Here is a 25,185-nt window from a genome sequence, read left to right on the forward strand (position 1 = left end):
CCCCTGAGGGACAGAGCGGTGAAGTGACTTGCTAAAATTCCTACCTCTAATGAGTACTGGAACTGATCCCAGCTCAATGGCCATTGAAACCATAATGCTTTCCCACACACTATTGGCCTCCAGTTTTCTCAAGATCTGCTGAAGAAGAGGGGCTGGAATTTTGAAATAATTCAGAGTCCTCCTTATTGTAATACATCTTTACATTTCATTTTGTCCCAACCAAATAGATGGGTCATGACATATAAAGAAGACATCTTTATAATAAGATAATGTTAAACCCAGTGAAATTAGCACTGTGTGAATTAGACAAGTGGTAGCAACTGAGCAGCACTGAGCATGAGAACTCCCTATTTTAAATGATCAACAGACTTGCCAAGCGGTTAAAATCAGTCCCTACAGTGGTTATAGGACAATATAGCTTCTGATTTTATTTCAGATGAGAGCACTAAAACTATTGGCAGCATTACTTTCTTAATTTATATAAAAATAATTTTTAAATCACCAAAAAAGCAATTTTACCCACAAGGGTCTACAGTTCAGAAGTGTCTCATATACTCAGAACGGTTTTCATGTAATTTGCTATTATTAATTGCATTTTCATTAATTTTGCCAACGCACTACCTGCTCTTAAAAACCCAGACTCACACACATTTCCTTGAAAAAGAATATTTATTGTTATTTCTTCTGCTGGACTGCAGAATCCAGTATAAATCTCAGTGATATCTACTTAAAAATTTTTTTTTTAGAAACATTTGGCTTTTGTGTATGTATGTAATACATATCCAGTGTAGAAGATCTGGAAAACTCAGAAAAGAATAAAGGCACAAAACAAATTATTCAGTGCCCCAACCAAGAGTCCAAAGAGATTTTTAGTGCATTAACCCCCTATATTCAGCAAAACCAATTCACAGTTTATCTAAGAGTAATACATAGAGGTTGGGCCTTTTTTTTTTTTTAAATCCAGGCAGTTCCAAAACATTTCCTGAATGCTTGCTGGATATAGTACTATGGTGAGGAGAGTCAAAACATTGATTAGACAGAGTTTTTCTTTATAGCATCTCTGTTAATTATGTGTAAAAATCATCAACCAAATCATGGCTCATGAAACATTTATAGGAAAAGGAAAGGAAATGAAGACTGAACCAGAGATAATCTAAAAAGAGAGAACAGACTGTTGTTCCTCCATAGATAAACCTGAAATCGACAAAGGGTGTGGTTGTTTTAAGGTCTCAAGTGGCTGGTACCAGCACCTAGGACTCAGTTTCTGGCTCAGAGTACTCAAGCCAATTGACTATGGAGGAAGACCCTTCAATAAAGAAGGCAGTAATAGTAAAATTGAGTTGATCATCAAAAATTTGGGCACTTTTTTCAGTGGGGTTCATACATCAAATTTTAATACCACTAAGAAATAATCTTCATTTTCCATACAATTAGAATAAAACCAATAAGACTGGCTGTGAAATGAAAGAGAGAAAGATTTTTTGAAGTAAATGACCTAAAACAATAGCTCTAAATACATAATAAAATAAATAGAAAGAAAAAGGATATCGTCATTTTATAATCCCTTTCCATTTCATAAACCTTTGAGGTTGCTGCCTTGAGTTCTATATCTGTTTTCTACCCAGTTTTATTCCTCTTTGTTTAATTTAAGAATTTATTTTCACTCTACGAATTTTCTCTAGAAAGCAGCAAAGAGCTTATCACTTTGCTATCATTTTCAAGTTCACTAAAAATATAGGTGGGTGCTCATTTGTAGTCAGAATATTTCAAGATTTTACAAGCTTTTTCCCAGTAATTGTATAAGTCATTTCTTCAGATGTTTACAAGTGTTTTGACTCTTCTTTTAGCAATCTAAAAATATTCCTCAAAAAGGCCTATTATGAAATACGGAGCTCACTCATATTCCCAGAGTCTATGAGTCTAGGTTTTGGACCTAGAATTGTACTTACTGAGTCAGAAGATAAACTATTAGAGCTGGAAACAGCCTTAGAGGACTTCTGGTCCAAAGCCTTTGTATACACCTGAGAAAACTAAGAGAAAGAGAAAGAGACTGGTCCAAGGTGGGCGTTCAGTGCATATATTCTATTGTTCTAGAATATACTGACCTTTAGCAGAACTTTGCAATAAATTTTCTTCAATGATACTGTAACTTTGCAAAGTAGTCCATCAAAGCAACAGATTAAATATTTAGAGTGTACCAATAATATGATCAACACTGGATTAGTAGATTGGAGATAAAATGAGAGAGATGAATAAAATATTATGATACAGTTTTCACCCAAATTTATTACACAGTTAGGAAAGCAAAAAAGTATGATTCAACATCATATGACTCACAACATTATGGAATAGAATTTATTCATTGATTAGATTTTGAGGGAGCCCCTACTTGGTGTCAAGCATCGTGCTAAGTGTTGGGATTTGAGTAATGATTTTTGAGGAATTCCCAACCTAGTGGTGGAGATAAGCACATAAACATTTAGAGTAAGTGCTATAATAGAGGAAATACAACAGCATGGAAGACAGAAAAGCTTTCTGGAAAGTTTACAGGCTTCACAGATGAGGGTCGACCAGCGCAGTGTATTAAAGGACAAGGAGTTCACTGTGCCAAGAGATAGGAAAAAGGTATCCCTGATACAGAGAACAGCACAGATAAAGATACAGAGGAGGGAGAAACCATAGCAAGTGCAAGTGTGGAAAGGTGCAACCAGAATCAGTTCTTTTTCTTGAAGACAAACCAGCCAGAGAAGTCAATTAATGGCCATATTAAGGTGAATTTGAAAGCATTGCACCTGATACTCCTTTTATCCAGGGTATGGACAGAGGAGTAAAAATGTAAGGATAAAAAATAGGTAGATAATAGGGGGGACAAGGGGTGAAAATTGGGTAGATGGAAATACGGGTAGTCAGTGACAAGGAGAAGCAAGGGGTAGGGAATGTATGAGTTTTGTTCATTTTTCTGGGATGATGTAAAATTCTAAAAATGATCATGATGATGAACACACAACTATGTGATGATATTATGAGCCACTAATTGTATGCTTTGGATGGACTGTATGTATGTAAAGTTATCTAAATAAAATATTTTAAAAAGCTCTAAGAGATAGAAAAAAGATTAATAGCCATGAAACAAAAACTGAAGTCAATGAAATAAGAATAAGCAATTAGGAAACAAGAATAGATAAATAAGAAAGAAGAAATCTTTAAAATGAAATACAGTTATCAGATTAAAAATCCTACTTCTGGTTAGAGCAGTCAAGTGATGAAAAGAAATAAAATGCATCCAAATTAGAAAATAAAAAGTAAAATTTTCATTATTTGCAGATGACATGAATCTATATATAGAAAATCCTGAAAAATCTACAATGAAGCTACTAGAGCTAATAAACAGGCTTAGCAACATGGCAGGATACAAGTTCAATATGCAAAAATCAGTAGTATTTTGATACATTAGTAATAAGTAATCTAAGGAGGAAATCAAGAAAAAATTCCATTTACAATATCAACTAAAAGAATCAAATATCTAGGAATAAATTTAACCAACGATGTAAAGAATCTGTACCCAGAAAACTGCAAAAGATTTCTAAAATAAATCAAAGAAGACCGAAATAAATGGAAGAACATTCCTGTTCATCGACTGGAAAATGAACTACTGTAAAGATGTCTGATTTATAGATTCAACACCAACTCAATCAAAATTCCGACAGCCTACTTTTCAGTAATGGAAAAACCAATCATCAAATTTATCTGGAAAGATAATGGACCCCAAACAGATGAAAACATCTTGAAAAAGAAGAAAGAAAATGGAGGTTTCATACTTTCTGACTTTAAAACATATTACAAAGTTACAGTAGTAAAAAATCATGGTACTGGCATCAAGATAGATATATTCACCAATAGAATTGAATTGAAAGTTCATAAATAGATCCCCCCATCTATGGTCAATTGATTTTTGACAAGGCTGTCAAATCTACTCAACTAGGACAAAAGAGTCTCTTCCACAAATGGTGCTGGGAGAACTGGATATCCATTTCTAAAAGAATGAAAGAGGACCCTTATCTCACACCTTATACAAAAATTAACCCAAGATGGATCAAAGATCTAAACATAATATTCAGTACTTTAAAACTCCTAGAAGAAAATGTAGGGAAACATCTTCAAAATTTAGTGGTAAGCAGTAACTCAGTGATTTGGACTTTACATCCAAAGTGCAAGCAATGAAAAAATAAATAGATAAATGGGATCTCCTCAAAATTAAAAACTTTTGTGCATCAGAAGATTTTGTCAAGAAAGTGAAAAGACAATGTACTCAATGGGAAACAATATTTGGAAACCACATATTCGACAAGGGTCTAATATTCAGAAAATACAAAGAAATCCTACAACTCAATGATAAAAAAACAAACAACCCAATTTAAAAATAGACAAAAGACTTGAAAAATACTTTTCCAAAGAGAAAATACAAATGGCTAAAAAGCACGTGGAATGATGCTCAGCATCACTAGCTATTAGGGAAATGGAAATCAAAACTACGGTGAGATATCATTTTACATATATTAGAATGGCTGCTATTAAACAATCAGGAAACTACAAGCATTGGAGAGGATGTGGAAAAATAGGAACACATTCACACCTGGGCGAAATGTAAAATGGTAGAGCTGTTGTGGAAGACTGTTTGGTGTTTCCTCAGGAAGCTAAATTTAGACTTGCCAATATGGAAATCATCCAGATGGATGATCTGGAAATCCTGCTACTTGGTATACACTCAGAAGAAATGAAAGCAAGGAGACAAACAGAAATTTGCAAACTGATGTTCATAGCAGCATTATTCACAATTGCCAAATGATTGAAGCAACCCAAGTATCCATCACCTAATTAATGGATAAACAAAGTGTGGTCTATACATATGGTGGAATATTATTCAGCTGTAAGAAAGAATGAAGTCCTGAAGCCTGTGAAAACATGGATGAATTTTGAGGACATTATGTTGAGTGAAATAAGCCAGGCCCAAAAGGACAAATAAAGTATGATGTCTCTAATATCATCTAATTATGTTAACTGATAGAGTTAAAGTCTAGAATGTAGGTTACCAAGAGATAGAATGAGGGTAAACAATGGGGAACTGATGCTTAATTTGAGGAGAATTTTTAATGAGGTTGAATGTCAATTTTGGAGATGGGTAGAGGTGATAGTACATTATTGTGAGTGTAATTAACAGTACTGAATTATGTGTGTGATTGCGATTGAATGAGGAGATTTAGGGTCGCATATGTCACTAGAAGGAAAGCCACAGGATAAAACATGGGGCTGAATAACTGTTGTGGACCGTGACTGTGGTTAATAGTGCAAATATAAGAATGTTCTTTCATGAACTACAACGAACATACATCATTATTACAAGAGGTTAACAATAAAATGGTTTATGGGAAAATATATACTTAATGTAAACTATGGACTACAGTTACAGTAATATTTTAATATTTTTCATCAGTTGTAACCCAGCAATGTTAAGTGTCAATAATAAAGGGGCATAGGAGTATGGGGTTTTTCTTTTTGGAGTAATGAAAATTCTAAAATTGTTTGTGATGATGAATATGCAGTTCTGTGAATATACAACTAGTCATGAAATGCACACTTTGGATGGATTGCATGGCATGCGAATATATCTTAATAGAACTACTTTTAAAAAATCTCAGCAGGGCAGGCAACAGTGGCTCAGTACAGAGTTCTTGCCTGCCATGCCAGAGACCCAGGTTTGGTTCCTGCCTATGCAAAAATACAAAATAAAAACTCAATAGATGAACAAATTAGTACATGAATTAAAGTGGAATTTAGCAATGGTAAATTGGAAGGTAAAACTAACATAATAGAAAATGCAAAATGTGAAAAACATATAAATTCATGTTCCTAGTATGTATTTCCAAAATTGATGGTAAAGAGAATGGAAAATAAGCTATATTTTAATGGCTGATAATTTTCTGGAATTAAAACATTGACATGAGTCTGATTGACAGACTTCAGCAGGGTGGTCCAGAGAACCTGAGGGTCCCCAAAACCTTTCCAGGGACTCCACAAAGTCAGAACTATTTCTGCAGTATTAAGATGTTTTTGCCTAAAGCCTTATCATTATCTTATGATCATACAGTGAAGTTTTCCAGAGGGTATATGACATGTGATGACATTTTATAATGAACTGTGTCAACATCTGGAAGATCTAAAAACTCAGTGAACCAATATTTTCCATATGATTAATGCATGATGTTAAAAAATGTAAAAGTATGAAAAGTTAATAGATTTCATATTCCTATTGAAACTAACCTTTAAGAAACCATCATTTGTTGGGTTTTGATCACGTGTCAAAGAAGAATATTCATAATTAATTGAAAGGGCTATTAAAACATTTTTTTTCCAGATATATATGTGTGAGGCCAGATTTTTTACATATACTTTGACCAAAACAATACATTGCTAAAGATTGAGCACAGAAGCAGCTATCAGAATTCAGCTACCTTCTATGAAGCCAAACATTAAAAGAGATTTACAAAAATGGAAAGCAATGACATTCTTCTCACTAATATTTTTGTTTTGAAAAATTCATTGTTTTGCCATAAAATAAGTTGCTTACATTAACACATTATCATTTATCTTTACTATTTATTTTTAAACCAATAAAATATTTTCAAATTTCTCAACTTTAATTTCTAAAAAGGTAAATATCAATAGATAAAACTCACATGAACAAAAGCTCAGTGGAATCTCCAATAATTTTGGCATGTGTAAATCTCCTGAGACCAAAAAATTTGAGAACTGATGATAACACAATCCTTAAAAATAATAATGTTTTAATTTTAATTGTCATGAAAAATAAGTTAAACAGTATATAGTGGATAATTCTGTTTTTTTAAATATTGATAGCAAAGATACATACTGAATATATAGGATAAAAATGTTTGCATTGATTATCTGGTAATAGCCATTAGGTGATAATTTTCTCCTTTAAGTTCATTTGCATTTTCCAAATTTTCTACAATATACTTATTTAACAAACATTATTATAACAAATATTACATTGGCACTGGGCTATTAAAATTGAACAAAAATGACACACCCCCTTCACATGGACCTCACAGTCAAGTGATGAGTCAAAAACAAATCAAATACATACACTATTCAAGCATAAGGTTATAAGTTTAATGTGTGTTATGAAGGAATAGCTAGGGGGTGGGTACAATTTGCTTTGGGAATACAGAGCAAACAGACAAATAGATGGTAGATCTTACTCTGATGGAATGTGAAGAATTTATTGAATAAGCCTCAAAAGCATTAGCCTCATACAAAGTAACAGTAATGAATAAAATTCTAAAAAGTGCCACAAGTTTAAAGAGGTAAAGGTATACTTAGGGATGGGGGGAATTAGGGAAGTCATTTAAAGGAAGTGACTTTGGGCCTCTGTCTGGAGGATAATGGAAAACATTATCCCTCAAATAAACACAAAGTTTTACATAGGGATTAGATTCAGAGAATACATCTATTAGAAGGGCAGGAATCCATTGCTAGGATTTCAATATCTAATTGCAATTACATCTTCACTTGTTATCAAGTGTTTTGTTATATTTTGGAGAATGAAAGGTAGGTAGGTTTATGTAGATTCATTAAACAATATGCATTAACAAAAACAGTTAAGAAGGAATTCTGTTCAGAAACAAACTGTGAACTTTATTGGCATTTCATCCCTTCTTTTGGTATTTAGGTATGGTATTTAAAAATCAGCAATTTCCAAAGTTATAAACATAAACATTGCATTCCTAACAATATTGCATGGAATTGCATGTAAATGTTCATTTATTTCTTAAACAAGGTCATAGCAGCTGACCTAAAGAGCCTAATTTGGGGACAAAGCCTGACCTATATCTAGCTGTTCCCTCACACATACATCTGCAATAGGAAGATTATGTGTAGTGTCAATGGCCGTAGCATATACAGGGCTCTGGTAATCCAACCGTTAGCTGCCATGTTCTGTGGTTCTCTGAAGGTTAACCTCAAGCCACCAGCATCAGCCAAAAGTCCCAGCACACTTTGCAAAATGGCAAATCACCTGGTAGATGATCTAACATATGGCAGAATATCTCTGAGCTAATCTACAGTCAGATCAGACTTTCCAAAAATAACATAAGTACAGTAAATGGACTTGTGTTACTCAGCAGAGGTTTGTTGATCATGCAGTATTGGAATCACAAACTGTTAAGGAATTAAACAAATGTTCATTGAATCCTACCTTCAGGGATTCTGCAGTCTTGCCCAACAGTGAATATATTTAAAATGTTATTGGTGCTATCACGGAGGTATAAACATAGCACAACAGGGGCAAAAATGATAGCGCAATCTGTATCTCCCTGAGACTCAAGGAGAGGTATCACGGAGGTGGCGGAGGTTGAGTTTTGGAAGACGAGTAGATGATTGCAGGCAGAGAGAGGGTGGCTGACATCGGAGAGCAACCTGGCCTGAGGGAACAGTGTCAAGCACTAGCATTCGGTTCAGTGGTGCTGTGGATGGCTTTCCCATTTAGGGCACCATCTAAATCTATTTCACACACTGGCTTCCAGCCCAGTCCCAGCATGAAAACTGGAAAATTATGAGGGTGAAAATAGGTTTTGAACAAATAAATGAAGGGTATGGAAAGAGAGAGGCTGTTGAGAAAGAAAAAGACCAGATTATGAATGGTTTTATATACTCAGTAAAGGAATTTTTTTTTTTTTTTTTTTCTGCATGGGCAGGCACCAGGCATCGCACTTGGGTCTCCAGCATGGCAGGCGAGAATTCTGCCACTGAGCCACCATCACACCGCCCCCCAGAAAAGGAATTTATGTTTTCCTAAAGGGGTTTCCAAGAAGGCAGTAGGACAAAATTAAAAGAGACTGATGTGCTTATTTTTGTGCTTTAGAAAAAGTCTCTCTGGTTTGAAATAGAATGTATTGGAAGAGACTGGAGTGGAAGTCAGGAGCCAGATGAACTACTGAGACTCCTTGGAGATTATATGACCCATTCACTATATCTTTTGGAATAGGAAAATAGGATCCATAGAAGTCAGTTATTACAGAAAGAAAGTTAGTGGGACTTGCAATAGAAATTCCACAGATTGCTTATGTTCTCTAACCACCATCCTCCCAGAAGCCAAAAGTAACCCAATATGCTGTGAGAAGGACTGAACAAGTAGGCAGAAATACCCATTACTGCTTGCCAGCTGTGTGTCTCTGGACCAGCAGAGTGGTTTCAGCCCTCTCCTGCACTGTAAGATGGATATGAAATGCCTCCCTGATAACTCACATGCTTTCTATAAATATCACATGGGTGATGAATGGGATAGCCCTCTACTGACTGGTAATACTCCTCTAGTTAGATGAGAATCTGATGGCTGCTGTGAAATGAAAATATACACAAGGCATCATGGGCTTCTTGACTAGCAGAAAGAAATAAAATTCTAAGATCATCTAAGAAATCTGAAGCTAACCAAGCCAATGCTCAATGCTAAAATCATGTGATTTAAAGCTGTTTGAAAGAATAAATAATTGTTTCAAAGTTTCAATGAACAATACACAATTGTTCATTCTAAACCGAGGAAAATAAAGCTATCAATCGTTGGATCACTGTAGCTTGAAGTCAAATTCCTTCATTTCATCAACAGAGAAACTGAGGAAGAAAATTTACTTAGTCAACATAATAGCAAGTTAATGGCCAAGCCAAGGCTAGAACTAAGCTCTCTTGATTTCCAGTCTATGAGCCATCTATAAAAACCTGTAGGAGTGCAATAATGACAGGAAATAATTGGAGGTCTCCTGCGTTCCATAGAGACCTACAATTGTGAGAAAAGTCTGGGATGTAGTGGGAGGATGTGATAAACAGAAACAACCCCTTCAATACACACCGCCCAAACAAATTTCTTCGAAGGCTATTCTGGATTTTTTTATAAAAGGATTTTGACATAAAGTTATGCTGCTGCCAATCAAACAACAACAAAAAAATCACTACAGTATCAGAAGTCTCTTTTTTAAAAGATTGGGATGAACAAACCTGAAAATTCCAAGCCGATGAACACATATTAAAATCACAACTCTAAGCTGGTACCCAAGCACTCATCTTTATTTACCTCAAATTTCTGCATGCATATTAACAAGCATCTTGGAAAGACACATAAAGCTTTTACTGATGACTAATCATCACATTTTACCACTGCAAGCACAAGGGGACAGATCAGTGATAAGGCATAGTCATTTATAAAACTGCTAAGGTGATAACATAAACAGGCTTCTTCAAAAGAAACAGAGCATGGGAAGACAAATCTGTGTGGGTTTCTTTTTGTCCCCTTTTTTACTTATATATCCACAAATATTTCAGTAGTTGAGTTTCTCTGCTGTCATCAAGGCCATAGAAATATTTATCCTAGGTAAAAATATGAAGCTTTGAGTCCTTGTCTCTAATGAGAACCATGAAAAGTGTTCCACTGCCAGGAGTAAGGGCTGGCCTTGATCCATTGAGTTCCCAGACCTTATCTTTCCTGCACAATTCAATTCCAGTGCACATTTCATGAGCTACTGCTATCTGCAAGGTCTGTGCAAGGCATACTGGGAGATATAGAAAAAAAAAGGGCATGGACCTTCCTGCAATATAAAAGGCAATGAGAGGCATGCATAAGAGAGGTCCATGTAGTGCTGCAAGGGTTTAAAGGAATGAGCAATCATGTCAAGGCTCTGGCTGGGAGAAGGTGGTAGATGAGCCAGGTGTTGATAGGAAATTGGGGATTGGACAAGTAGTGTGTATTCACCTACGAAATGAATATATTCATGAAATCCACCACCCTAGGCCTTGTGAGCATGAGGAGGTGCTAAAGCACTTGAGTATTCTCTGCAGGTAATGTGCCAGTGCCAGTACATAGGCCTGGAAAGGCCCAGAAAAACCACAAAGAGGTCTGGGGTGTCCTCAAGAGAAAAGCAAAGGATGCGATGATATAGAAATACATCTACAATCATGGACACCACATACACAGGCCTTTCCGAATCATCCAATCCTTGAATATCAATGTTGGGCATTTTATAACTAGGCTTTCTCACTAAGTGATCAGTCCTATATTCAGCTTTTCAACGTAAGGGATTACCATACATGCTCAGAATTTTTCAGACCCTATCTCACTTAATTCCTAGAACAACCCATATGCTAGTTATAATCATCACAACAAATTATTACAATTCAGAAACTTTGCAAAATTCAGAAAAAAATTGCAAAGCAACTGACTGAAACCATGAATTGAAAGTGCAGATGCCAAAGTCTGGCTACCGTAATTCACAAAAGTAAGAGACATGCCACCCAGAATCTCAGCTCTTATGATACATTTTTAGAAACTACACAATCCTCAAAGAATTTTTTTATTCATTGATAAACACATACTATGCTCAATAAATTGTATAGAAACAAAAAAGATGAATAATGACTATGAATATCGCGTTAGAAATCTCAAACCTGGGAACTTAGCATAAGACCCCACTTGGCTCCCTGCCCTACTCTTGATGAAAGGATAGTCACTGAACTCTTCGAGCTTCTGTTTCTTCAAACTATACATTGACAAGAGGCACTAAATTCTGTGATTCTTAAGTTGCTTTCCACTGCTAAAAATTTTAATGAAAATAGTACTAAAAAATAGAGTTAGATGAATAAAAGTCTCTGTCAGTGAGTGTTCCTAGGTCTGGAGGTCTCAGAGATGCAAATCTCTCACCCAAGGAAATAATATAATTTATCTGTGCTGGTTTGAATCTGTTATGTACCCTAGAAAAGTCTATGCTCTTTTAATCCATCCCTGCGGGTACAGACCTATTGTGTGGGAACTTTGCTTCGGTGGTTTCCACAGAGATGTGACTCAGACCATTCAAGATGAGTCTTCATCTCCTTTCTGGAGTCCTTCATAAGAGGATAAAAGACAGAGACATTTTGGAGAGAGGGGAGAGAAGCTAAGAGAGAAACACCCAGAAGCATTTTAGAGAGAAGGACCAACACACATTGCCATGTGCTTTCCTATGTGATAGAGGAACCCCAGATGCCAGCAGCCTTTCCTGAGAGAAGGTATCTTCCTCTTGATGCCTTAATTTTGGACATTTTCATGGCCTCAGAATTATAAATTTGTAATCTGTAAATCCCTTTTGTAAAAGCCAACCCATTTCTAGTATATTGCATTCCAGCAGCTTTAGCCCACCGAAACACGATCACTCAGCCTTAGTTGAGGACAAGACTTTGACAGAGATATGCCCCTTCCCAAACAAGAAAAAGGAGTCTAAAGAAGAGGTGAACTGTGATGAGCCCCAGTCTCATACATAGATACAGAGGATGGGAGCCCAGTGGAGTACGCACCTATTGTCACAGCAAGAGAGTAGAGAACTAAAGACCAGGGTCTTTGCAGGAACATTGTATCCTTTCTTAAGTTTTGCAGCACCCCCTCCCCAACATGTTTCTATTCCTTTTATCACCAACTGTCTACCAATGTGATCAGTAGTTTTATCTCCAAAACAGGCAGGGTGCTTAAGCTTGTTATCAGAAGCAAAATGGAAAAGGGGAATTGTGGAAGCCAGTATCACCCTAAGTGGTAAGGGGACACTAGTTGAGCAAATGAAGCCTGAAGATGTAATCAAATAGGAGCCCTGAGCATTGGCTGGGTTTGGAAAAGTCAGTTACGTGAATGAGCAAGGGAGTGTGCACCTAATATGAACTTGGTCATTCTCTCCTTCAAAGTGAGGAAGGGAAAAAGTCATTTTGGTTTTTTTTAAAATAAAAAGTTTTAAAATGTGAGCCCATTTAGGAAACTTGAGCTTAAAGTTGCCTATATAGTGACATGAATGGTGAAACCAAGAATTCTTTCATGTGTTCCTTTTTCCTTTTTGCATGGGCAGGCACCAGAAATTGAACCCGGGTCTCTGGCATGGCAGGTGAGAATTCTGCCACTGAGCCATTGTCACACCACCCCTTACATGTATTCTTGTATAAAGTAATCAAATAATTTGTTATTCAAATCTGACGTTTTTGAGAGTGCAATGATAATGCTATTAATCATTATCCCAAGATAACTGATATAAACAGGGACATGTGATCATTCCCCATAAAGCCTTTTACTCGTTATCCACGATTTCATCTGATTCATGTTGATAGTTCTAAGGAGGGGACAGAATAGGGACCTTAATGACCATTTTATAGAGGAGGAATCTGATCATTAGAGGGGCAAAATATCTTGCCCCAAACATACAGATTTTAAGCTTAAAGCACTTGAAAAATAATGCTCTTCTAAAAAATACATTCACATATGAATGACTAAAAAGCAAACTAAGAATCAAAACATCATATGTGCATATAAAAATAGGTTATTGAGATGTCTGAAAATCAGCCTTCCCCAAATGTGCTTTACAAGGCACTAAAGAATGGCTGAGCTGAGCACTGAAAACAACCTAGGTCTGTATGGGATGGCTTGCCTTTTGCATCAGTTGTGAAGGCTTTGTGTGATTCATCCATGTTCATACTTTCATAGGGCTCTAAAGCCAAGACACACTTCAGGGGGTCGGGATCATTCAAGCTGACCTATCCTGGGTAATGCCCAACTGAAGAGAGAATGCTCTTGACAAAGTCTATCAATAAGAAGATTGTGGAAGAGAATAAGGGCATGCTTGGAGGCCCATCAAGCATGCACAAGACCAGACGGACACATGAGTGTTCTTGACAGTTCATAACAGCATAAATCAGTTCTTCTTCCCCCTTTGTGATAAGTGCTTGGAAGTCTCTGTTGGGGCAGGCCCTTAACTTTAGAGAAAGGTACAGAGTTCTTGAAGACTATAGTCAAAAGATATCGGGCAGGCCATAGTGGCTCAGCAGGCAGAGTTCTCGCCTGCCACGTCAGAAACCTGGGTTCAATTCCCTGTGCCTGCCCACGCCAAGAAAAAAAAGAGAGAGAGAAATAATAACCACCTACACTGCTTTTTAAACTGGTGGCCATCATTTGTTTTTGCATATCTCTCTTCCCATTCTGAGGTTTTGAAGACATAGACTATTCTCCTCTCAGACTTTGTACGCTCATCACCTACGTTTATTGATTGCTTCTTTTTTTTTCAGAGATGTTGTGGGTTTATAAAAAAATCAAGCATAAAGTACAGGGTTCCCCTATACCACCCTATTGTTAACACCTTGCATTAATGTGGTACATTTGTTACAAATGATGATAGCACTTTTTATAATTGTACTATTAACTAAAGTCCATGGTTTACCTTAGGGCTCATTGCGTTGTACCATACCACGTATTTGTTTTTAATTCTAGTAACATATACACAACCTAAACTTTCCCCTTTCAACCACCTTCAAATATATAATTCAGTATTGCTAAATACATTCCCACTGTTGTGATATCATCACCACCATCCAATATCAAAATTTTCCATCATCTCAGATGGAAATTCTGTATCATCCAGGCATTAACTCCTGATTCCCTACCCCCTCCCTTTCCCCTTGTAATCTAAATTCTAGATTCTGACTCTATGAATTTGCTTATTCTAATTGGTTCATACCATTGAGGTAATACAATATTTGTCCTTTTTTCTCTGGCTTATTTCACTGAACATGTTGTCTTCAAGATTCATCCATATCAGTGCGTATATCAGAACTTCATTTCTTTTTATGGCTGAATAATATTCCATTGAGTATATACCAGATTTTGTTTGCTCATTCATCAATTGACTGACACTTGAGCTGCTTTCATCTTTCAGCTAATGATTTTTTCTTGGCTGACTCAAATTCATTTATACCCCCATGTCCTAACCATGAAACAGACTCTCCCTTTTCTCAACTTTCTCAGTTCCTCTCTTAGATCATATGCCAATTTCTGCTTGTGGTATTTTGTATATCTTAAACCTCTCCTTCCCCCATGCACCACATATTTGTAAAATTCATGACTAATTCATATCTGAAGGTTCTCCAAATCCTACCACTTTCCTTTGTATTTGGCAAGGTTTTTGCCATAAACACTTATGGAATATATGAAAACAAGATGAGTGTCATAGCATATACAAAGAAGTCAGGACCTTCCTGAAAGCCAGCCAGACCCACCTTAATTTATGTCTAGTGTAATGGAACCATTAACAGTCTCTCTGGGAGTTGCGGTGAACACGCAATGCACTGTAGAGCAGTGGTTCTCAAACTTGAGTGGGCATCAGGACCACCTGGAGAACGAACTAAAACAGAGATTGCTGGGCCCCACTCCAGAGTTTCGGATTCAGTGGGGCTTGGGTAGGGCCTGAGAGTTTACATTTTAACAATTCTTGGGTGAGACTAACATTGCAGGATTGGGGACTACACTTTTGAGAATCACTGCTCCAGATCCCAGCTTTGAAGAATAGAAAGTATTTTATGTAAGAGCAAAATAATAAATCAAAGAGAGCTTTTTATGAATAATGGAACAAGGGAATGGAAGTTCATACTTGCATAGTTAATATGAGCAGCTGGGTAAGGATGAAGTATGAGATGTACAAAGTGGGGTGTGGGAAGATAAGCAAAGCATTCGGACTTGACCGAGAAAATAAGTAGCTCCATCATCAGATCCTCAGAAGAGAGGAGGAGTCACCTTCTCATACGAGACCCCATCTGCCACTCTCTCCCAGACCCCCAAGATCAGAGCTAAAGGCCAACCATCTTCTTGTTCTAAAGCTTCTAAACCACGGTGACTGCTTTGTGTGGCTTCTCAATAAAGCTGTGCAATATCATGGGGTCCTGCTGAACAGGCAGGTTTGGAGGCTAATGAGTTACATTTCCGAATGGATAGGGCAGGAGAGAGTATTTCTTGCTTAACTGGAGGAGCATAAAATACTCTCTCCCATTCCTTTTGCCACCAGGTGCATGCATGCTAGTAAAACATCACATTTTGAAAAATGGAAATACAAAAACAAACCTTTTCTCTGGATCTCGTATTGGCACAGATTTCTATACTGTAGGCATCTTCCTTCACCAGAAAAAAAAATAGCCTATTTCATGTTCCCCATTCCCACAATGCTACGAAAGTAGTATTTAAAAGACAGGAACATAGATATAGCAGGGGCAAGAGAGGGATTTTGTTGGACCCTCTGCAAAATCTGAAAGTATGCATCACTGCTCCTCTAAACAAAGAATTGGAGGGAGTGAGATTGGGGAGAAGATTCCTGCCACATCCAAGTGCAAAACAAGACTGGAAGGAGGATGACTGCAGTAAAGGGCGATGGTGCAAAGGAGTAAAGAGACTGTGTCCAAGGTCCAGGTTGAGGAGGTCCAAAGAGCTGGAGGAGCTTTAAACCCAAATGGGCCCAGGCAGGAGAGCAGGATGTGGAAGCCTTTGGTCGGGAAGCAGTGTTAGGAATGGGAAATAAAGAAAAGGGTTACTTATTTCAGGGGTCATTCGGGTCATTACATGGTGAGAGCCAAGGAGGTCAGACTGTGAAGTGAGGTCTGGCACAAACAGAAGAAAACACTCAGCAACAATAAGGAAACCCAAAAGGGGACATAAGAAGCATCGAGACAGAATGTCCAGACTGGCTCTGGTTCACAATGGGCTAGGTGGTTCCTCCCTTTCCAGCATAACCTCCAGATCTGAAAATGAATAGGTTCTACCAAACCTTTTCTGAGGGCCTTTCCAGTTCTCAGGTGCATTCTTGCATACGTACATTTGGTCAACAAAAACCTGAGTGCTTACTATTCAGTAGTTAGATTCTAAAATCACAATGATAAACAAGTGCTCCTACCTTTAAATATCAGCCTCATAAGCTGCCAGGCCACAACATGAGAAAGAACTGGAGCCTGCCCTGCCCCAAATTAGGCTAAATAACTTATTTACAGAGAGACGTTTATGAAGGGCCTGGTGCTAGGCTCAGATAAATTGAGTTGTTCTGTTGTTCAATAATGCAAACAGCCTAAGAATATGCTTGTAAACATTTCACTCATTAAATACTGAAGGAAAGCCATCCGGCTCGATATAATAGAGCACAGACTTTCGTTTTGATGTAAATGGAGAGGGGAAGAGGGACAAAGTCAAAAGAAGGGAGGCCTGTTAGGCCTCTATCACAGACCAGATAAAGATGCCCAAACCGAGACAGTACAGGGACCCAACAACTTCAAATAGAGCAGTAAATGAGGAAACATGGACTCAAAAAGGACTTAGTAGCAATACCATTGCTAGGTATCTACTCAGAGGACTTAAGGGCAAAGACACAAACGGACATTTGCACACCAGTGTTTATTGCAGCATTATTTACAATTGCAAAGAGATGGAAACAGCCAAAATGTCCATCAACAGATGAGTGGCTAAACAAACTGTGGTATATACGTACAATGGAATATTATGCAGATTTAAGACAGAATAAACTTATGAAGCATGTAATAACATGGATGGACCTGGAGAACATTATGCTGAGTGAGACTAGCCAAAAACTAAAGGACAAATACTGTATGGTCCCACTGATGTGAACCGACATTCGAGAATAAACTTGGAATATGTCATCAGTAACAGAGACCAGCAGGAGATAGAAATAGGGTAAGATAATGGGTAATTGGAGCTGAAGGGATACAGACTGTGCAACAAGATTGGATACAAAAACTCAGAAATGGACAGCACAATACTACCTAATTGTAATGTAATTATGTTAAAACACTGAATGAAGCTGCATCTGAGGTATAGTTTTTTATATTTTTTTTATTATTTTTATTTTTTTTAATTTTTTTAAAATTTTTTCTCTCTATTATTGTTTTATTTCTTTTTCTGTTGTCATTCTATTTCTTTTTCTAAATCGATGCAAATGTACTAAGAAATGATGAATATGCAACTATGTGATGATATTAAGAATTACTGATTGTATATGTAGAATGGAATGATTTCTAAACGTTTTGTTAGTTAATTTCTTTAATTAATAAAAAAAAAAAAGAAAAAGGACTTAGTTACAGACCAGGGGAAGCAAGTTAGGGAAAGCAGGGCCTGAAAAATGACTAAGTCTCTGATTAGAACATCAGGTACATGGTGGTGGCATTTGCCAAGTTGAAAAAAACAGCAAGAAGATGTGATCAGATACAAAATGAAAAGCTCAGTTTGAGTGGGTCATGTTTGAGGTGCTCTAGGTCTGGAGTTTCAGGAAAAAATTCCAGACAAAGACATATATATATATAAGTCAGGTTCTTGACTTCTTTTATAACAAGGTTTCCTTAGGCCAGGAGAAATAGTGACATGCAGACACCAGGCTTCAGGTTTCCCTAATTTTCCCCAACTGTGGTCTAAAGAGCCCTTCATCAACATATAGCAGCTGGGCAAGCAAGGTAAACAGCAGGTGATCAAGAATCTCTACTACAAGCCCCTCTACACGTACACGTGCATGCACACACAAACACATGTTTTCTGTCTCTCCCTTTCTTCCAATCCCCATTATTTTCCCCAAGGGACATACATATATGTGTCTGTGATGGTCAGGTTCTGATGTCAACTTGGTCAAGTGCTTATGCTGGTCAGGCGAGCACTTGCCTGAACATTGCTGCAAGGATATTTTGTGGCTGGTTCATAAACCATTAAGTCATCAGTCAGTTGATTGCATCTGTGGCTGATTACATCTGCGATCAACTAAGGCACATCACTCACAATGAGATAATCCAATCAGTTGAAGGCTTTTAAGGAAGAAGAGAAACTTTTTCACTGCTTCTTCAGCCAGCGAGCCTCTCTTGTGGAGTTTGTCCAGACCTTTCATTGGAGCCACAAGCTTCACAGCCTGCCCTATGGATTTTGGACTCTTCCATCCACATGGTTGCTTGAGACACCTTTATAAATCTCATATTTACAGATCTCTCTTGTTAGTTCCCTTTCTCTAGACAACCCTGACTAACACAATATCCCATAAGAACTTTTTGTCCTGGTCCCAAGCCTGGGTACTGAGAGATTAAAAACCTAAACCTGACACTGCTTCCAGCACCTTCTGTGCTGTTTATTCATTATGTGACCTTCTCCTCATCCATCCAGTAAAGGGTTCGGGCTAAGTCATTTCAAAGATTCGTACCTCCCTAAAAGTGTATGGGGTGCCAATGGCTATGATTTATGATTTTATTTACATATTTAATGTTATATATTTAATACAATTTTCTAAAAGTTAAAGGTAGATCTATTGGACAACAACTGCAATTTATATACATCCTTAGACAAGTGAATGGGCCCCAAACCCCTTCCACAAACACTGTCTGGCTTATAGTTAGCGGCATGCTCTCGGGTTTGGCAGCAGAACAGGTGTTAGGGTGATAATAAGAGATTAGCTGCTGTCATCATTTTTTAATCATGGTATTGCTGGCATGATGAATGATATGAAAAACTGTTCCAAGATGTCAAAGAGGACACACTCATCTGTACTGGCACCTCCTAACAGGGCTTTAAAAAGAACTGTCTCTATGCTATATTAAGCAGCTGTTACAAAGTTGGAAAAAAAAATTTCTGGGGGGCAGCTTCCATCATTCAGGTGTTGACTAAAGCCCTGCCTAATATATCATCTCTTTAACTACAACACTGTGCGGCTTCATCATTCTCAAGCAATTCAAATGTTGGTCATCCAGAACATTCATTCTCTCCTTTTTTTTCATTTCCCTTCCTACAGGCACAGGCAACAGAATTGAAATCACTGACACAAATGGAGTCAAAAACTATTTTAGAACATCTTTTTGTTCTAATGCATACTCAATCCCCAAACCCCTGTGCAGTTATAAATATCAATTAATTGATTACAATCAGCAAGAAAAAGAAAATTCGGCATTCTCTTGGGAAAGGTGAAATTAAGTTCCAGAGCGGTTCTTACCCTCCACAACACTTTAAAAAGACCACTCTCCAACCTCAGAGGTCCTCAGGCTCCAGACTCCTGACAGTCATACCCTGGGAGCACTTGTCCAAGATGCAACATCTTGGAATCCCCAGTCAGAGATTCTGATTCAATCAGTCAGAGCTGAGTCCCCTCAGCCTGCATTCTTCAGCCCTGCCAGGTAATTCTGACACAAGCGGTCTGCAGAAACCCTGGGAAGTTCTGTCTTTGCTTCTTCCCATCAGCCATCGCCCCAGCAAACTCTGTCCACATCTAACTTTGTTTATGAGCTAAATGGAGCTAAAATGGAAACACAGTGAACCCACCAGAAGATGTGCCCTACTGTTAGTGCAGGGTGAGTAATCATCATGGGAGATTTGCTATAAAAACTGATCAAAGGCTCATCAACTCTGCACATGCCAATCAAGACCAACTGATCAGGGTCTGTGTTTTCATTTGGAAAAAGGTCAAGCAGCTGCCCGCTTGCTTTTTTCTCGTCAGGGCCATTTCAGGTAGTTAATCTGCTCAAAACAGCTGCTCGCAAGTAGAATTGATCCTTGCAGAAAAATGACTGCAGGACCATGCTCAGAGGTGACATATGTTAAATTATCCTCTCCTTTTTTGCTTTCCTTTGACGGAAAACATGAATAGTAATTTTTCCTATCAGTAACTTGAAATCAGGGTGGAAAAGGATCTTTGATGATAATCATGAAATTTCTGTAAAGTGTTGTATTTATAGCACTGTCTTTTTAGCCATTATCATGACATATACTGATATAAAATTTTTACATAAATCTAGGAACTTGCCTCCTTTATTCACTCTATTTTGCAGTTTACAGAGTTCATTTATATGTATCATAGTCCTCGTGAAAATCCTCCAAAGAGGCAAGTCGGATAAAATTAATTCAGGGCAGATAATATTAAACCCAGACATGGGTTTGAGGAAGACATCTTGGGTTCAAACCTCAGCCCCCGACTTACTTTTTAAAGTCCCTTGGCACTACCCTGTGCCTGTTTCTCCATCTGTAGACTGAGGATACTAACAGTATGCACCTCATTGTGTTGTTACGAGGATTAACAAGTTAATATTTCTAAAGTTCTTGGACTACAGTAAGCACTCTGAAAAAGTTTGAGAAATAAAATTAAACTCAACAAGAACATGAGTGCTTACAGCATGCTAGGTCCTCAACAAGGGCCTGGAAATGTGAGATGTAAGCCAAAGTTCCTCAAGAAGCTCCCTGAGCAGCATTGTCAGGGATGCAGAAGGTGAAACAGACATAAACAGTTTCTTATTATACAATGAAAGAGTCGCGAGGGCTCATGAGATCAGAGGGAAGGAAAGGAAATGAAGGCAAGTAGCAGCTGAGGTTTCAGTATTAAAGGATAAGCAAGAGTTTCTCAGGAAACTGGAGGGATGGAAGAGGGAGAGAGTACATGCTACAAGCCAGGGGTATAAAATACGTGAATAATAATGCCATATCTTTAGTAGCTATTACATACAAAGACTGTGCTCAATAATTATCTCTATTTTATTGAATCTTGACAGTAGTACTTTAGGGTTGGCCTCACTGTTGTCATTTTAGAAATTAAGAGCCTGAGACTTGGAAAGACTTGTGGTATACTTCTCAAAGGAAGTTTATCTCTGAGAAGCAGAGCCCATTGTCTCCAAGATGGAGTTGTACCGCTGTATCACAGGCTCACCTCAGCTGTGGAGGCCAACAGCACTATTGGACTTTTGTAAAGAGAAAGAGAGCAGTGAGGAAGCTGAAAAGCGATAGAAGATAAAAAGCAGGATTTTTGCTGAGTTTTTTTTTAAACAGGATAGATTTAAGTGTGCTGATGAACTGAGAAGTCAGCAGAGAGATCAGATGAACATATTAGAGTTTAAGGATTAAGTATTGATACAGTGGCCACAAGGAGGTGACAGGATCGAGGATAAATGTTGACCAGCTTAGAATAAAGAGAGAGCTAACACTTGCTTGGAACAAGAAGGAAAAAGGGGCACAGATGCAGCAAGTTCACATCTGAGGAAAGCAGTCAGGAAGTTGAGGTTCAGATCTTAAAGTCATAAGCCCTGATGATCTCAGTCGGAAAAGGCATTGGAGGTAAGTGGGAGACACTCTCCCGACTTCCCCCTTCCCCAGATATCCAGAACATTGGGGATTGAATCATGTCGCCCACAAAAGGCAGGATCAGGTCCCAAGCCCTGGTCCTGTGGGTGTGAATCCATTTGTGAATAGGACCTTTGCATATGCTATTAGTGACGGTGTGGCCAAACTGCATGAGGGTGGGTCTCAACCCAATATAGTTAAGGTCCTTAAGAACAAAAGAAATTGGACACACAGAGAGAAGTCATGGGGAGCAGCCAGACTCTAGAAGTCAGGGAACCGGAGGAGAAAGGATGCTTCCATACATGTTGCCAAGTGATGGCAAAACCAAGCGCCAAGGATTGCCTGCAGCTAGTCCTAGAATGCCATAGTCTTTGGGGAGAAAGCATCATCTTAATAATGTCTCGATTTCAGACTTCTGTCCTTGAAACTCTGAGCCAATAAATTCCCATTATTTAAGACAACCCACTGTATGATATTTGTTTTAATATCAAAGAAACCAAGACAGAGCCTGCATGTTCACCATTCTCCTTCCCTCACCCCATGCCTCAGGTGCTCTGGGAATGTGACATAGTTTATTAAATATTAACATAACAGTTGCCTTCTTTTCGTTTGCTGTTTGAAGTAGGTCAGAAGGTTGTATTTCTTTGACTCAGGAATTTTTGCAGTAAGGAAAATAGAAACTGTCTGAATATCCTAAAAAAAAAACTGAATTCAATGAAAAGACTACTTAAGGCTTGGGGATGGAGGTATGTGTGGGGAAAGGGTCTCTTGAGACCATCGGGATGGAGACTAAAAATATATGGAAGGAGGGGAAGCAGGGTGAAGGTGAGTGGCAGTACGCTGGGCTGCTGAACAGCTGCATGGCTTGCCTGAGGGGCTGCACCCCAGGCAAAGAGCAGTTCTCTGTAGCATTAAAGATTTTCATGCTCCATGCATGGCACATTCTCCACTACAATGGCCAACATCCCTAAGTGCTCTCTGAGACTAACGAGACCCACGCAGGATACTGACTCCACCTGGAAGGGGAGAAAAGGCCCCCAAATGATAAACAGTGAATTTACCACCCAGGATAGGGAAGCAAATCAGATTTTGGCTGATTTAATTTTAGGGAAAACAAGGCATATTTTTTCTGCCTCTGAGTGGATAAATTTTTTTCTATCTCTATATAGAATTCTATATAGGATGAGTCCTATTTTATACATTGTTTATTTGCTGCCCCAGATGCCAACCTAGCACTTTTCATCTTCTGTGTCTTTGACCACACTGCTCCCTCTCCCTGCCAGCCCCCACCACCAAGGACTTTCTCCGAGGAGACCCTGGGCCCACCTTTCTTTCTAGAAAGAACTCAAGCTCCACCTCCTAGGTTAAGACTTCATTCTTTTTTTGGGGGGGAAGGGGGATTGTCTTGCTTGCCTCCCATTATAGTTAGTCCTATACATGTGTGTGTTCTAGTCATCTGCAGACTGCTATCCCAATCGTTACTGTACCATCCCCACCACCGCTATGTTGTCCACACACATTGTAGGTTCACAGTAAATGTCTTATATCTTTTTTCAGTGAAAGAAACCTGACTAATAATATATGAAGAGTCAACCTGTGATTAGTGAGCTTTAGTTACTTAAAGTATCATAGCTTGGGGTCTGTGAATCAAATTTCAAAAGTTCTGTTGGAATTTTTCCTTGCCGAAAGCACAATTCCCCCAGATGAAGGGTGTTTACCCAGCGGACTTAGTTTTGCCTACTTGTCATTCAATTAGTCAGCAAGGTCGAGGCACTGGCTTTCTAAGTGTCATCTAAGTGTCACCTAGGCATAGTTTTACATTCTTAAAGTGGGAATGCTGATATTTGCAGTAGGTGATGATGAACAGTGGGCTGAGACGCACTGCGCAGACATTCGAGAGCTTTATGCATATGTTTTTCTGAAGTACTAGGCTAGACGTCATCCATCAGTCTACAACCATGAGCAAGAATTGAAAAACTCCATTTGTACTTAGGAGAGTACCCCAACTGTGTTTCCTCAATTGTCCTGTTCTGAATTTTCACCCCAGTGGAGTCGGAAAGTTTTTACAGCAAACCTCAGAGCAAGCGTCTCATGCCAGCAATTCTTATTAGATTCACTCATTTTGGGCTCCACGTGAACAATGCTGCAGAGCTTTTCAGAGTGTTTACATTTTGGAACTGGCAAAGGGGAAAGCGAGGGGCCCAGGACAACTGGTGGAAAGTATGAGAAAATGTGTAGTCTGGTTTCAGAGAAGAATGGTCGCTTTTATTTCAAACGCTAGTACATCTCATGGATGGCACAAAAGGACTGTGAGGTGGGAAGTGATTGTGGCAGTGAGATTTCTGGATCAGGAGGCACAAAGCCTGGGTGTGAGTCCAGACTTCACGTCTTACTGAGTGGATAACCTTGGGTCAGTTATCTAAGCGTGCTGAGCTTCCATTTCCTTACTACAGTCTGGGGAAATGATTGTATGTGGACCTCAGAGCAGTGTTTCCTAAACTTTAAAGTTTATTCCATATTCCAAAATGCAAATTCTGGTCCCATAAGTCTGGGCGGAGCATTTCTAACAAGCTTCTGGGTGATGGAGTTTTGACAGTTTGTAGACCTTATTTTGATAACAAGGCCATATAAGAGACAGAATGAGATAAGATTTAGGAAAATATGATTAGCAATCATAGACAGAAGTGCTTTCACTGGGTCTACTTCAACACAGCATTTCCTAGGATTGCTTGCCTCTAACCCTGAAGATCATGATCTGTCTATAAGGGACTCCCCACTCTCCTCCGCTTCTCATTTTGTTCTCTTCAAAATGAAGAGAACACTGCTTGGTTCCAGAAGCAGTGAGATTAGCTTTCTCCAAAAGGCAGTAGGCTAATAGAGTGATGATGACTCTCCCAAAGGTTGTTCGGGGAAAGGAAGGGTCTGAGGAAATATGTGGGGGGGAGGGGACCCCGGTCCCTTAAAATAAAACAGGTTCTGTCTAAAACATCTCTTTAGAGGTACCCATTGGACTCACATTGTTTTCGGAAATAGGAGAGAGAAAAGTTCACCACGTGCAAACTTGTCTGCATTTCTCTTTCTACCACCAACAGTCTGAGGTTCTAGCAACATCAGAAGAGACAGTCACAATTTCTAAGGGTGTGTCATGGAATCTGCCAATCAGAAGGAAGGAAGTAGTTGTACCGTGGTCTCGCCAAACCACATCTCCAACACGCTTT

The 25,185-nt window shown here is 38.4% G+C and overlaps 1 protein-coding gene across 4 annotated transcripts in view; it reads right to left on the reverse strand.

Annotated features, from left to right (window-relative positions):
* The window catches only part of FGF12 (fibroblast growth factor 12), a 621,973-nt gene that overhangs the window by 552,253 nt on the left and 44,535 nt on the right, over nucleotides 1–25,185 (reverse strand). Inside the window, exon 1 of one of the 4 annotated variants that reach the window (XM_077117889.1) lies at nucleotides 1,950–2,816. The exons of the other annotated variants lie outside the window; for them this stretch is intronic. The gene's annotated coding sequence lies outside the window, so the exon portion shown is untranslated. Of the gene's footprint in view, nucleotides 1–1,949; nucleotides 2,817–25,185 lie in introns of those variants that run through there. 4 annotated transcript variants of the gene reach the window in all.

This window comes from Tamandua tetradactyla, chromosome 10 (assembly GCF_023851605.1).
Source record: "Tamandua tetradactyla isolate mTamTet1 chromosome 10, mTamTet1.pri, whole genome shotgun sequence".
Lineage (NCBI taxonomy): Eukaryota > Metazoa > Chordata > Mammalia > Pilosa > Myrmecophagidae > Tamandua > Tamandua tetradactyla.